Source organism: Oncorhynchus mykiss, chromosome 19 (genome assembly GCF_013265735.2).
Source record: "Oncorhynchus mykiss isolate Arlee chromosome 19, USDA_OmykA_1.1, whole genome shotgun sequence".
NCBI classification, from domain to species: domain Eukaryota; kingdom Metazoa; phylum Chordata; class Actinopteri; order Salmoniformes; family Salmonidae; genus Oncorhynchus; species Oncorhynchus mykiss.
This window is the reverse complement of record NC_048583.1, coordinates 36,032,007-36,048,585: the sequence shown is the minus strand read 5'-3', so window position 1 is coordinate 36,048,585 and position 16,579 is coordinate 36,032,007. Positions and strand designations below refer to the sequence as shown.

Below are 16,579 nucleotides of genomic sequence, written 5' to 3'. Positions count from 1 at the left end.
TGTTTACAGACAGATTATTTCACTTATAATTCACTATATCACAATTCCAGTGGGTCAAAAGTTTACATAAACTATGTTGACTGTGCCTTTAAACAGCTTGGAAAATTCCAGAAAATTATGTCATGGCTTTAGAAGCTTCTGATAGGCTAATTGACATAATTTGAGTCAATTGGAGGTGTACCTGTGGATGTATTTCAAGGCCTACCTTCAAACTCAGTGCTTCTTTGCTTCACATCATGGGAAAATCAAAAGAAATCAGCCAAGACCTCAGAAAAAAAATGGTAGACCTCCACAAGTCTGGTTCATCCTTGGGAGCAATTTCCAAATGCCTGAAGGTACCACGTTCATCTGTACAAACAATAGTATGCAAGTATAAACACCATGGGACCATGCAGCCGTCATAACGCTCAGGAAGGAGATGCGTTCTGTCTCCTAGAGATGAACGTACTTTGGTGCAAAAAGTGCAAATCAATCCCAGAACAACAGCAAAGGACCTTGTGAAGATGCTGGACGAAACAGGTACAAAAGTATCTATATCCACAGTAAAACGAGTCCTATATCAACATAACCTGAAAGGCCGCTCAACAAGGAAGAAGCCACGGCTCAAAAACCGCCATAAAAATGCCAGACTACGGTTTGCAAATGCACATGGGGACAAAGATCGTACTTTTTGGAGAAATGTCTGGTGCACTTCACAAAATAGATGGCATCATGAGGACGGACAAATATGTGAATATATTGAAGCAACATCTCAAGACATCTGTCAGGAAGTTAAATCTTGGTTGCAAATGGGTCTTCCAAATGGACAATGACCCCAAGCATACTTCCAAAGTTGTGTCAAAATGGCTTAAGGACAACAAAGTCAAGGTATTGGAGTGGCCATCACAAAGCCTTGACCAATCAATCCTATAGATTTGTGGGCAGAACTGAAAAAGCGTGTGCGAGTAGTGAGGCCTACAAACCTGACTCAGTTACACCAGCTCTGTTAGGAGGAATGTGCCAAAATTCACCCAAATAAGTTGGGTGGGAAACTTGTGGAAAGCTACCCAAAACGTTTGACCCAAGTTAAATAATTTAAAGGCAATGCTACCAAATAGTGTATGTACATTTCTGACCCACTGGGAATGTGACGAAAGAAATAAAAGCTGAAATATATCATTCTCTCTACTCTCATTCTGACATTTCACATTCTTAAAATAAAGTGGTGATCTTAACTGACCGAAGACAGGGCCTTTTTACTAGGATTAAATGTCAGGAATTGTGAAAACCTGAGTTTAAATGTATTTGGCTAAGGTGTATATAAACTTCAGACTTCAACTGTAGCTACTTAGCAAACTGGCCATGTTAAGTCTATGGGAACGCTAACTAACGTTAAACTTCTACGTTATACTACGCGTAAACAAAGTTTAAATGTGTTCAATAATCTTCCTCAAAGAATTTACGTTAACTTTAAAATTATGTGCATGTTATTTAATAGTTTTGACAAAAGTAATTTATATTTAACGACATCAAACATCTGTGTGTGAATGTGCCGGATGACAACCTCAACAAATTGGCTGTGCACTTGATGCCAGGCTAGATAAGGTGGATAGACAGTTACTGTTATTAATTTGACTTTTCCTTTCTCTATATACTTCTATCTAGGGAATGAAAGGTCATACTGTGTAGTAAGTATTTCAATAGATGTCTCTGTGTTAGAGGAATTTCAGGCCAACACCCAATTTGAGCTGGGAGAGATCATTCATCTGGGGGCTTGGGATTACACCTTCTCCACAGTACTGTACATTGAATATATGCACAAAACTGTCCATTTTATTCCTTTAAATGACTGGTGAACATTAGCCTTACCTGTCATGAATAAAACAACAAATAAAATAAAATCCAACCAACTGCATCTCTCTCTCTCCCTCTCTCTCTGTCTCACACACAAACACAAACACACACACACTGGAAAGTGTTCTGTTCTACTCTGTAATGTTGACCACTGTGATGTTCGCCATTAAAACTGGCCACAGCTTTCAGCTCTCTCTTGTCACAAACTCCTTGTCGTCAAGTGCAAATTGGTCACACATGACGACAGAGCCTTCCACCATGGGAATTCTGTCAGCCTGCCTCTGGCCATGGTCACATTACACCTTTATGCATTTGAATACAGCGTTGCCTTACTGGTTCAACATATGGTTTAGAAAGGAAGAACAATGTGTATGCTTTTCTGGAACAAAACATAGTTTAATTAATTATCTTGTGTCAAAATGGAGAGATGATAATGTTATTTTTATATGAAAGGCAATCCTAAAAATAGTTCCCTAGTGGAATGTATATTTCATATTTCAATTTGCCATTTTGTATAATGGTTATGCTAATGTCCCAGGCCCAGTGCCCGATGGCTCTGATGCTGCTGAGGAATAAGAACCCTTATTCCCCCATAGCCTGGATCCCATGCCATCTCTCACTCCGTGGTGTGACTGTAAATGTTATATCTACCCAGCCTGGGATCGCACATCACTCACTCCTCGGTGTTAATGTAGGTGTAATCGGACACTACAGTCTCCTAGCCTAATTCAGGCCTTTAAACCTGTGATCTGTGCCCCACCATAGTACAGCCTCAGCCTGACATGCTGCATTCATCCAAGCTGCTGCACCCACCAAAGTCAGCTTTTACAAATGAAGGACACCCGGCCAAGAGTGGAGACTGGGAATCTCTCTCTTTTTCTCTCTATCCCTTCTTTTTTTTGCATTGAGAGCAAAAATCCTGAGCCTGATCTGTGTGAAGCGTGGGCTGGTGGGAGACGATTGGAGACACGACAGAGGGAGGTTCGGGAGGGAGAGATGGAGGGAGCTAGCACCACACCGCCTCTCTGCCGCTCCGCTCTGCCACACCTTGTCGTCAAGTGCAAATTGGTCACACATGACGACAGAGCCTTCCACCATGGGAATTCTGTCAGCCTGCCTCTGGCCATGGTCACATTCCACCTTTATGCATTTGAATAACAGCGTTGCCTTACTGGTTCAACATATGGTTTAGAAAGGAAGAACAATGTGTACGCTTTTCTGGAACAAAACACAGTTTAATGAATTATCTTGTGTCAAAATGGAGAGATGATAATGTTATTTTAATATGATAGGCAATCCTACAAATAGTCCCCTAGTGGAATTTATATTTCATATTTCAATTTGGCATTTTGTATCATGGTTATGCTAATGTCCCAATCCCAGTGTCCCATGGCTCTGATGCTGCTGAGGTAAAGGGGGGTTTGGTTGATGCCAAGGGCTGTACATCAAAACCCTATGCCGTGTGATGACGACTCGGAATACAGGGACAGAAATGGAAACCCTCCCATTGACCTCGTCCCATGGGGCTGAGGTACCTAACTGTCACGCCCTGATCTGTTTCACCTGTTCCGGTTATTGTCTCCACCCCCTCCAGAAGTCACATATTTCCCCCTGTGTATTTATCCCTGTGATTCCTGTCTCTCTGTGCCAGTTCGTCTTGTATGTTTCCAAGTCAACCAGCATTTTTCCCCGTTCTTCTGCTTTTTGCATTTTCTTTTTTCTAGTCCTCCCGGTTTTGACCCTTGCCTGTTTCTGGACATTGTTCCAGCCTGCCTGACAATTCTGCCTGCCTTGACCACGAGCAAGTCTGCCACTCTGTACCTCCTGGACTCTGATCTGATTTTGACCTTTTGCCTGTCCATGACCATTCTCTTGCCTACCCCTTTGGATTAATAAACATTGTAAGACTCCAACCATCTGCCTCTTGCGTATGCATTTGGGTTTCGTCTTGTGCCTTGATAGTACAAACTGGCCATGACAGACCCAGCAGACACGGACCAGCTCACCAACTCTGTCTCCCTGCTCATCAGGAGTTGCTACAGGGCCTTTTGGAAGGGCTCAGTTCCTTAACGGAACGCCACAACCATGGGTTAAAGGCTATTATGGTGCAAATCAGGGAGTTAGCTCAGAGACTGTCTGCCACCTCTGAAAAACCTCAATCAGCTAGTCATTTTTTCCCTACCTGTGGTGAGTTTGTACAACCTATCCTGACTCCCCGTGAACCCCGCTTACCTCCTCTAGAGCGATATTCGGGGAATCCTGGTGCCTGCCGGGGTTTTCTTTCTCAGTGTTGCTTATTTTTGAACTACAGCTATCTTTGTTTTCTTCAGACCGATCGAAGATAGCGTATATAATTACGCTAATGTCGGGAAGGGCGCTCTCCTGGGCTACGGCAGTTTGGGAACAACAATCTACCATTTGCGGTCCTTTAGAGGAATTCATGGCAGAGGTGAGAAGTTTTTGGGTATCCGGGATAAAGGTGGCCAGCTTGACTTACACTCGGACATTCAGAGAGGGGGTATATTATTGTGGCCCTGGTGGCACAAAATCAAAGGTCTGACTGCATGGAGATGCTTGGGAATATGGTCAATACGAGGGACCGTGTTGTGGGTGTTTCAGGGAAAAGGGGTACATTTGACCTCCATCATCTAGGATGTGACAATGCTTAATAAAATCTCCCCATTTCTGGACATCTTTTTTGTCTTGCAGGCCTTATCCAGCTGTAACTGTATATGCATTCGGAAATCAATACCTTTCTTGAGTTGGGCTCTGGGATGGTGCAACTGTTGAGAATGTGAGCCTATGGTTGTGTGGGGGAAAGGGTTGAGTGTGTATGAGTGTGTGGGTGCATGTGCGTCTCCCACAACTGTTGTGAAGGAGTAAAAGATGTTAGAGACAATATAGGATGATTCACAATAATTGTTTGCTAATATTATAATTGCTTGCAATAATGTAATTTTGGTAATGGCGAGACTGATGAGAGGTAAAATACTGTGCATACATTTCCTACATTACTACAAATATTAATAGATAATTATGGAAAATAAGAAATAGGATTTTTTAAATATATATATATATATATTACGCTATATATAATACAAATCGAGGTGAGGGTGTTGGAAATGCATTTGGCGGTTGATCTACTTCTGTTCTGTAAATGGCACTGTGTGCTCTTTTCGAAGGATGGATCCCAGTCTCTTCAGGCCTATGGAATACGGGGGTCGGGGGTGGTCTGCCGGGCATTGGGATGACAACCCAACTCGGGATGAGTTCCACCCTTTTAACGGGTGGAATAGCGGGGACTAATTGGAGGTTTACTTAGTAGCAATGCAAATATCATGGTACAGCTATATTGACACACAATCATCATGTTACTTTTTTATGGTAAGTTTACAAACATATATTTTGATAAATAGAATTGAAAGTTGTGTCTCATTATGGTAAGTGGTGAAATAAGTATAGCTAGTTACAATTATAATGGCTTAGCAGATAATAAGAAAATATGATCAGTATTTACCTGGCTAAAAGAGAAGGAATATAATGTCTATTGTTTAGAGGAAACTCATTCAACAATTTTAGATTACATTTTGTGGAAAAAGGACGGGGGGGGGGGGGTGAAATATATTTCTCCCATGGGCAAAGAAATTCAAAAGGGGTGATGGTATTAATTAACAGGAATTTTGATCCAAATGTGCAAATTGTCCAAACAGATCATCAAGGTAGATGGATTATTTTAAATATGTTATTGGACAATACACAGCTATGGCTTATTAACCTATACGGTCCAAATAATGATGATCCAAGCTTCTTTGAAAATATATATAAGAATTGATCAACTCTACAAGCAACACTAGACTGTGTTATTATGGTGGGAGATTTTAATACGGTCTTAAATACCTCTATGGACCGGAAAGGAAATCACACTACAAACTATCACCTTCAGGCACAAATCATGAATGTCATGGATATATTGGAATTAGTGGATATATGGAGGCTTAAATACCCTGACCTAGTGAGATATACATGGCAGAGGCTTAATAAAGCTAGTCGTCTTGACTACTTTCTCATGCCATTCTCTCTGGCTTCAAAAGTTTAAAAAGATTTGACAGGGGACAGAATTGGATCATCACATAATTGGCATGTATATTAATCTTACAGAATTTCCATGTGGGCGAGGATATTGGAAATTTAATCAAAGCCTACTAGATGATAAATTGTTTAGAACTAGGACAGAATAATTTATAATGGACTTTTTCAAACATAACATAGGTACATCAGAACCCCTTATTGTATGGGACACTTTTAAATGTGCCTTTAGAGGCCATGCAATTCAGTACTCATCTATAAAACAAAAGCAATTTAGATCAAAATAGTCCATATTAACAAAAGAAATTGAAGGACTAACAGTACAGTTAGATAGCAATAAAAACTGTACCATAGAGGCACAGCATAAGTTAGAGGAAAAACAAAAATAAATGGAGGAACTTATTCAAGAAAGATCCAGTGTAATATATTATAAAAAATAAAGCGAACTGGATGGAATATGGGGGAAAAAGCACCAAATTCTTTTTCAATCTTCAATACAGAAAACATGTGTTTGAACTTGTTACAAATGATGGAGTCACGCATGATTCACCAAATTATATTTTGAAAGAGGAAGTAAAGTACTTTAAGAATATGTTTTCGTTTCAGTCTCCTCCATCTCCACTAACCGAAGCTAATTGTATGGATTTCTTTCCTAATAATAATGTAAAATTAACATCTGTACAGAAATACTCATGTGAAGGCCAAATTACAGAGGAGGTACTTCTTGATGCAAATAAAGCCTTTAAAGGCTGGGAAAACTCCAGGGCTGGATGGCATACCAGTGGAAGTGTACCAAACTTTTGTGTGATATACTCAGAGGACCATAATTAGCATGTTTTAACCACTCCTATGTAAATGGTAGATTATCGGACACGCAACAAGAAGGTCTGATATCATTATTACTGAAACAGGACCCAAGTGGTATATATAAAGATCCAGTCCATTTAAAAAAGTACACTTCTTACACTTCAGTGTTGTGATGCAAAAATCCTAGCAAAATGCTTGGCGCATAGAATTAAAAAAGTATTGTCAGATCTTATTCATCCTAATCAGACAGGTTTTTTACATGGACGATACATTGGAGATAATATAAGACAAGTACTGGAAACAATAGAATACTATGAAATATCGGGGACACCTAGCCAGGTTTTCATAGCTGATTTTGAAAAGGCTTTTGATAAACTATGACGGAAGTTTATATATAAATGCCTAGAATATTTCAATTTTGGGGAATCTCTTATAACATGGGTTAAAGTTATGTATAGTAACCCTAGGCGTAAAATAGTAAATAATGGCTACATCTCAGTAAGTTTTAAACTATCTAGAAGAGTAAAACAAGGTTGTCCACTATCGGCATATCTATTTATATCTATTTATTTTCATCGAAATGTTAGCTGTTAAAATTAGATCCAACAATAATATTAAGCGATTAGAAATCCATGGCTTAAAAACTAAGGTGTCATTGTACGCGGATGATTCATGTTTTCTTTTAAAACCACAATTAGAATCTCTCCACGGCCTCATAGTCCTCTAGATACTTTTGCTATCCTCTCGGGATTAAAACCAAATTATGATAAATGTACTATATTACGTATTGGATCACAAAAAATGCAAACTATGCATTATCGTGTAGTTTACCAATTAAATGGTGTGACGGTGACACAGAGCCTGGAGTGGTGAGTGCGGAATCAAGCGCAGAGAGCAGAGGATAATGGGGGAAACCGGACTTTATTGCGGCATCCAACACTAACGCCCAAAACAACAGGCGAATATCAAAAAATGTCCTACCCAACACAGGGCACAAACAGGACAGGAACACTACACGCAACAACCTCGACTAACAGAAAACAAGCCCGCACAAAAACAGGCGGGCCTAACAGGCTTAAATAGTCCAGAATCAAAACTAAAACAAGAGACAGGTGCAACCAATAAGATATAACAAACAGAAAAGGAAACGGGGATCGGTGGCAGCTAGTAGACCGGCGACGACGACTGCCGAGCGCTGCCCGAACAGGCAGGGGAGCCGCCGCCTTCGGTGGGAGTCGTGACAGACGGAGATGTGGACATACTCGGTATACAAATCCCAAAAGAAAGAAATGATCTCACTCCAATACATTTTTATAGAAAGCAAAAATACTTAAGATCTTGCTACCATGGAAAGGAAAATACCTGTCTATTTGTGGAAAATTCACCCGGATTAATTATTTAGTCACATCACAGTTTACCTATTTGCTTATGGCTTTGCCTGCACCTAGTGACCTGCTTTTTAAATTATATGAGCAAAAAATACTCAATTTAATTTGGAACAACAAGCCAGACAAAATTAAAAGGGCCTATTTATATAAGGAATACAAATTCAGAGGGCAGAAATGATTAAATATTAAAGCATTAGACCTCTCGCTAAAGACATCAGTCATACAAAAGTTATACTTAAATCCAAACTGGTTCTCTAGTAAATTGGTAGGAATGTCTCATCCTATGTTCAAGAATGTTTTTTTTCCCTTTATCAGATTAAAACTGCTCACCTTCGGTTGTTTGAAAAGGAAATACTCCCCAAAATATCATTCTTTTTTAAACAAGCCTTAGAAAGTTGGTTGCAATTTCAGTTTAATCCACCTGAAAAGACAGAACAAATAATACAACAAATATTGAAGTTAAACTCAAATATACTAATTGATAAAAAAAAGAAGTATCTTTTGAAGAAATGAAAAAAAAGGTATAATTTTAGTGAATGATATCATAAATAGGACTGGTGGGGTTATGTCAAACATGCAGCTAACACAGACATATGGAAATGTCTGCTCTACCCAAAATTACAACCAACAGCTGTATTACCACAAAAATGGAAGAGGCAAGTAGAAGTGGAAAAAAGTAAGGAACTTGAATGTTGGCCCTGCATTAAAGAACATAAATGGTTAAAGAAAAGTGTGATAAATAAAATAAAAAATACCAATTTCATTTAAGGACCAAGAAACGGACAGCTGTGCCATATAAGTTGTAAAATAGTTGGGAAGAGATTTTCGATGTACCCATTCCATGGCACATGGTTTATGAATTGACACGCAAAACAACGCCGGATTCAAAACTTCAAATTTTTCAATTTAAATACAAAATTCTTGCAACCAATAGAATGTTTTATATATACACTGCTTAAAAAATAAAGGGAACACTAAAATAACACATCCTAGATCTGAATGAATGAAATATTCTTATTAAATACTTTTTTCTTTACATAGTTGAATGTGCTGACAACAAAATCACACAAAAATTATCAATGGAAATCAAATTGATCAACCCATGGAGGTCTGGATTTGGAGTCACACTCAAGATTAAAGTGGAAATCCACACTACAGGCTGATCCAACTTTGTTGTAATGTCCTTAAAACAAGTCAAATGAGGCTCAGTAGTGTGTGTGGCCTCCACGTGCCTGTATGACCTCCCTACAACGCCTGGGCATGCTCCTGATGAGGTGGCGGATGGTCTCCTGAGGGATCTCCTCCCAGACCTGGACTAAAGCATCCTCCAACTCCTGGACAGTCTGTGGTGCAACGTGGTGTTGGTGGATGGAGCGAGACATGATGTCCCAGATGTGCTAAATACGGCTGCTAGAATCCTGACTAGAACCAAAAAAATTGATCATATTACTCCAGTGCTAGCCTCTCTACACTGGCTTCCTGTCAAAGCAAGGGCTGATTTCAAGGTTTTACTGCTAACCTACAAAGCATTACATGGGCTTGCTCCTACCTATCTCTCTGATTTGGTCCTGCTGTACATACCTACACGTACGCTACGGTCACAAGACGCAGGCCTCCTAATTGTCACTAGAATTTCTAAGCAAACAGCTGGAGGCAGGGCTTTCTCCTATAGAGCTCCATTTTTATGGAACGGTCTGCCTACCCATGTCAGAGACGCAAACTCAGTCTCAACCTTTAAGTCTTTACTGAAGACTCATCTCTTCAGTGGGTCATATGATCGAGTGTAGTCTGGCCCAGGAGTGGGAGGGTGAACGGAAAGGCTCTGGAGCAACGAACCGCCCTTGCTGTCTCTGCCTGGCCGGTTCCCCTCTTTCCACTGGGATTCTCTGCCTCTAACCCTATTACAGGGGCTGAGTCACTGGCTTACTGGGGCTCTCTCATACCGTCCCTGGGAGGGGTGCGACACCTGAGTGGGTTGAGTCACTGATGTGATCATCCTGTCTGGGTTGGCGCCCCCCCGCTTGGGTTGTGCCGTGGCGGAGGTCTTTGTGGGCTATACTCAGCCTTGTCTCAGGATGGTAAGTTGGTGGTTGAAGATGTCCCTCTGGTGGTGTGGGGGCTGTGCTTTGGCAAAGTGGTTGGGGTTATATCCTTCCTGTTTGGCCCTGTCCGGGGGTGTCCTCGGATGGGGCCACAGTGTCTCCTGACCCCTCCTGTCTCAGCCTCCAGTATTTATGCTGCAGTAGTTTATGTGTCGGGGGGCTAGGGTCAGTTTGTTATATCTGGAGTACTTCTCCTGTCCTATTCGGTGTCCTGTGTGAATCTAAGTGTGCGTTCTCTAATCCTTTCCTTCTCTCTTTCTTTCTCTCTCTCGGAGGACCATGCCCCAGGACTACCTGACATGATGACTCCTTGCTGTCCCCAGTCCACCTGGCAGTGCTGCTGCTCCAGTTTCAACTGACCTGAGCCCTAGGACCATGCCCCAGGACTACCTGACATGATGACTCCTAGCTGTCCCCAGTCCACCTGGCCGTGCTGCTGCTCCAGTTTCAACTGTTCTGCCTTATTATTATTCGACCATGCTGGTCATTTATGAACATTTGAACATCTTGGCCATGTTCTGTTATAATCTCCACCCGGCACAGCCAGAAGAGGACTGGCCACCCCACATAGCCTGGTTCCTCTCTAGGTTTCTTCCTAGGTTTTGGCCTTTCTTCGAGTTTTTCCTAGCCACCGTGCTTCTACACCTGCATTGCTTGCTGTTTGGGGTTTTAGGCTGGGTTTCTGTACAGCACTTTGAGATATCAGCTGATGTACGAAGGGCTGTATAAATAAATTTGATTTGATTTGATATGCTCAATTGGATTCAGGTCTGGGGAACGGGCGGGCCAGTCCATAGCATCAATGTCTTCCTCTTGCAGGAACTGCTGACACACTCCAGCCACATGAGGTCTAGCATTGTCTTGCATTAGGAGGAACCCAGGGCCAACCGCACCAGCATATGGTCTCACAAGGGGTCTGAGGATCTCATCTCGGTACCTAATGGCAGTCAGGCTACCTCAGGCGAGCACATGCGGCCCCCCAAAGAAATGCCACCCCACACCATGACTGACCCACCGCCAAACCGGTCATGCTGGAGGATGTTGCAGGCAGCAGAACGTTCTCCACAACGTCTCCAGACTCTGTCACGTCTGTCACATGTGCTCAGTGTGAACCTGCTTTCATCTGTGAAGAGCACAGGGCGTCAGTGGAGAATTTGCCAATCTTGGTGTTGTCTGGCAAATGCCAAACGTCCTGCACGGTTTTGGGCTGTAAGCACAACCCCCACCTGTGGACGTCGGGCCCTCATACCACCCTCATGGAGTCTGTTTCTGACCGTTTGAGCAGACACATGCACATTTGTGGCCTGCTGGAGGTCATTTTGCAGGGTTCTGGCAGTGCTCCTCCTGCTCCTCCTTGCACAAAGGCGGAGGTAGCGGTCCTGCTGTTGGGTTGTTGCCCTCCTACGGCCTCCTCCACATCTCCTGATGTACTTGCCTGTCTCCTGGTAGCGCCTCCATGCTCTGGACACTACGCTGACAGACACAGCAAACCTTCTTGCCACAGCTCGCATTGATGTGCCATCCTGGATGAGCTGCACTACCTGAGCCACTTGTGTGGGTTGTAGACTCCGCCTCATGCTACCACTAGAGTGAAAGCACCGCCAGCATTCAAAAGTGACCAAAACATCAGCCAGGAAGCATAGGAACTGAGAAGTGGTCCTTGGTCACCACCTGCAGAACCACTCATTTATTGGGGGTGTCTTGCTAATTGCCTATAATTTCCACCTGTTGTCTATTCCATTTGCACAACAGCATGTGAAATTATTGTCAATCAGTGTTGCTTCCTAAGTGGACAGTTTGATTTCACAGAAGTGTGATTGACTTGGAGTTACATTGTGTTGTTTAAGTGTTCCCTTTATTTTTTTGACCAGTGTATATAGGGGTTACAATCTTCCCAGCTCTGCAGATTTTGCCGTGAAGGAGGCAGAGTCATTAGATAATGTATTTTGGTATTGTCCATATGTAGTTCGTTTTTGGACACAGGTCCAGGAATGGCTGAAGAATTGCAACATTTGCCTAGAACTAACACTGCAGACAGCAATATCGGGTGATTTGAAAAGCCATAGTCAATCAATCAATAATATAATATTTATTTTAGCAAATTTTTATTTTTAATTTACAATCTGTAGAAGCTATGAGAATAGAAAGGTTCAGTACTTTTTTGAAGCATCACAGCGCAGTTGAAAAATATATGGCAAATAAAAATCCAAAATGGATGGTGTTAAGAGATAGATGGGAGGGGTTGAATGGAGCTGAAGGGTGGGAATATTTACAAGATAACCAATGTAAAACATACGGGGTCTGTAAGATGTATGTAGGTTCAGAAATGTTGTGAAATAGCAAACTGGTGGACCTTAGAAATAGAGGAAGGACTAAAAACAAACAAAATATAACTATTTTAAAATAGATTGTGTCTGTAAAATGTGTATAAGATGTATAAACTGAAGGTAGAAGCCTAAGTGTTATTGTTTATTAGTTTACTCCAATTGAGGGAAGGGTGGTAGGGTTTGCAGGGAATAACAAAGGTATATTCTAAAAAAGTATGTATATCTATATAGGTATGTGTGTGTATATATATGTATGTACGTGTACGTATTTACCAAAAAACGATATGGGGGATTGGAAATTAAGCAGACAATTACATTGATGGAAGCAACAATCTTTCTGCAATTTTAAGCTGATCCACCACTAAAGGATAGGAAAAAAAAAAAAAAAAAAACTGCTTGACTTAAGTTAAAACTCCCATCGTGTGGCAGACTACGCAGTGGACTTTCGCACGTTGGCCTCAGAGAGTGCCTGGAATCCGGAGTCTCATTTCAATACTTTTTTGCACTGATTATCTGAGGAGATAAAGGATGAGCTAGTTGCTCGGGAACTGCCGGTGGACCTCGACTCCCTTATCGCCTTAACCATTAAAATTGATAGATGTCTAAGGGAACGCAGGAGTGAGAGGAGGTCTGGTCTCGGGCACACTCGTACACCCGATATGGCGCGTTCACCTCCTACGGAATCCGGAGGTTTCTGAAGGCAGCTCTTCCGAGAAGAGTCGAAGTCACCCGAGCTCTCTCGTGAATCTACAACGGGTGAGTTGGATACTCCTGAGCCAATGCAGTTGGGAAGAACTAGGCTATCAGTTTGGGAGTACTCACAGAGGATGAATAATAACTGTTGTCTGTACTGTGGAGGGGCAGGACATTTTATAGCCACCTGTCCTATTAGGAAACCCTTGTCTCTAGTGGGTACCAGTACTATGGTGAGTCAGACTGGGAGTTCCCTAATTCCCATCACCCACATGCCCCTTTTTGCTCTTGTGCTGTGGGGAGACCAGTCTAAGTCTCTCTGAGTGCTCATTGACTCTGGGGCTGATGAATGTCTTATGGATGCCACGATAGCTTCGGAGCTTGGTATTCCCACTCAGCCTCTCTCTGTGCCCATGGATTCTAGGGCATTGGACAGTTCCTCTTCATTGCATCTCCCCATGTTCCGGTTGTGTTGGGATTTTCCTGGCTACAAAAACACAATCCTGTGATTGACTGGACCACGAGCTCCATCCTAGTTTGGAGGGCAAACTACCTGCCCTCCAGGACCCCTACACCACCTGATGTCACAGGAAGGCCATAAAGATCATCAAGGACAACAACCACCCGAGCCACTGCCTGTTCACCCCGCTATCATCCAGAAGGCGAGGTCAGTACAGGTGCATCAAAGCAGGGACCGAGAGACTGAAAAACAGCTTCTATCTCAAGGACATCAGATTGTTAAACAGCCACCACTAACATTGAGTGGCTGCTGCCACATGTAACAGTATAGCTTCCGTCCCTCTCCTCGCCCCAACCTGGGCTTGAACCAGGGACCCTGGTGGTAAGACTCTTGAATGCTAATTGGGTGACAACTGTGGTATATTAGACCGTATACCACGGGTATGACAAAACATTTATTCTTACGGCTCTAATTACATTAGTAATCCGTTTGTAATAGCAATAAGGCAACTCGGGAGTTTGTGGTATATGGCCAATATACCACTGCTAGATCTTTATCTGTATCCAGGCACTCGTGCTAAGAAAAGCCCTTAGTCGTGGTATATTGGCCATATACCACACCCCATCGGGCCTGTGGCAGAGTAACCCATGCTTAAGTAACCCACAACTTCCTGATACACTGATGCTTTATGTGGAAAAACACATGAACAGCAATGGAAAATCCCTACTAATATAATTTGGAGGGATTTCAGTATGGTACCGTACAGTTGAACTCGGAAGTTTACATACACCTTAGCCAAATACATTCAAACTCAGCTTTTCACAATTCCTGACATTTAATCCTAGTAAAAATTCCCTGTCTTAGGTCAGGTAGGATCACCACTTTATTTTAAGAATGTGAAATGTCAGAATAATATTAGAGAGAATGATTTATTTCAGCTTTTATTTCTTTCATCACATTCCCAATGGGTCAGAAGTTTACATACACTCAATTAGTATTTGGTAGCATTGCCTTTAAAATTTTTAACTTGGGTCAAACGTTTCGGGTAGCCTTCCACAAACTTCCCACAATAAGTTGGGTGAATTGAGTCAGGTTTGTAGGCCTCCTTGCTCGCACACGCTTTTTCATTTCTGCCCACATTTTTCTATAGGTGTCACGCTCTGACCTTAGAGATCCTTTTTATGTCTCTATTTTGGTTTGGTCAGGGCGTGAGTTAGGGTGGGAATTCTATGTTGTTTTTCTATGTTTTCTTTTCTATGTGTTTGGCCTGGTGTGGTTCCCAATCAGAGGCAGCTGTCTATCGGTGTCTCTGATTGAGAACCATACTTAGGTAGCCTTTTCCCACCTGGTGTTTGTGGGTAGTTGTTTCCTGTTTTGTGTTTTCACCTTTCAGGACTGTTTCGATTTTCATTTCTTACATTCACTTTGTTATTTTGTATTTTCGTGTTCTGTGAGAATAAATAATCATGGACACTTACCACGCTGCGTTTTGGTCCGATCCTTCCTATTCCTCAGCCGATGAAGACGAAGATCGTTACAATAGGATTGAAGTCAGGGCTTTGTGATGGCCACTCCAATACCTTGACTTTGTTGTCCTTAAGCCATTTTGCCACAACTTTGGAAGTATGCTTGGTGTCATTGTCCATCTGGAAGACCCATTTGCGACCAAGCTTTAACTTCCTGACTGATGTCTTGAGATGTTGCTTCAATATATCCATATAATTTTCCGTGCTCTGATGTCATTTATTTTGTGAAGTGCACCAGTCCCTCCTGCAGCAAAGCACCCCCACAACATGATGCTGCCACCCCCGTGCTTCACGGTTGAGATGGTGTTCTTCGACTTGCAAGCCTCCCCCTTTTTCCTCCAAACATAACGAAGGTCATTATGGCCAAACAGTTATATTTTTGTTTCATCAGACCAGAGGACATTTCTCTAAAAAGTATGATCTTTGTCCCCATGTGCAGTTGCAAACCGTAGTCTGGCTTTTTTATGGTGGTTTTGGAGCAGTGGCTTCTTCCTTGCTGAGCGGCCTTTCAGGTTTTGTCGATATAGGACTCGTTGTACTGTGGATATAGATACTTTTGTACCTATTTCCTCCAGCATCTTCACAAGGTCCTTTGCTGTTGTTCTGGGATTGATTTGCACTTTTCACACCAAGTACGTTCTCATCTCTAGGAGACAGAACATTTCTCCTTCCTGAGCGGTATGATGGCTGCGTGGTCCCATAGTGTTTATACTTGCGTACAATTGTTTGTACAGATGAATGTTGTACCTTCAGGCACTTGGAAATTGCTCCCAAGGATGAACCAGACTTGTGGAGGTCTACACTTTATTTCTGATGTCTTGGCTGATTTCTTTTGATTTTCGTATGATGTCAAGCAAAGAGGCACTGAGTTTGAAGGTAGGCCTTGAAATACATCCACAGGTACACCTCCAATTGACTCAAATGATGTCAATTGGGTCAGAAGTGGGTCAGAAGCTTCTAAAGCCATGACATAATATTCTAAGCTGTTTAAAGGCACAGTCAACTTTGTGCATGTACACTTCTGACCCACTGGAATGATGATACAGTGAATTGTACGTGAAATAATCTGTCTGTAAACAATTGTTGGAAAAATTCCTTGTGTCATGCACAAAGTAGATTTGTGGAGTGGTTGAAAAACGGGTTTTAATGACTCCAACTTAAGACTTCAACTGTATATTCTAAGAAAGAGCACTACTTACTTTTCAAGTGCATGAACATTCTATTTTAGTGTGCAAGGTGGAAGGTAGCCTATCGGTTAAGAGTATTGGGCCAGTAACTGAAAGGTCACTGGTTTGAAAAAATCTGCCATTCTGCCCTTGAACAAGGCAGTTAACCCCCAAAAACGGCTCACCGGGCA

At 42.1% G+C, this 16,579-nt stretch overlaps 1 protein-coding gene across 2 annotated transcripts in view; it reads right to left on the bottom strand.

Annotated features, from left to right (window-relative positions):
* Positions 1 to 16,579, bottom strand: part of crim1 (cysteine rich transmembrane BMP regulator 1 (chordin-like)) — a 123,052-nt gene that overhangs the window by 69,894 nt on the left and 36,579 nt on the right. The gene's annotated exons all lie outside the window — the stretch shown is intronic.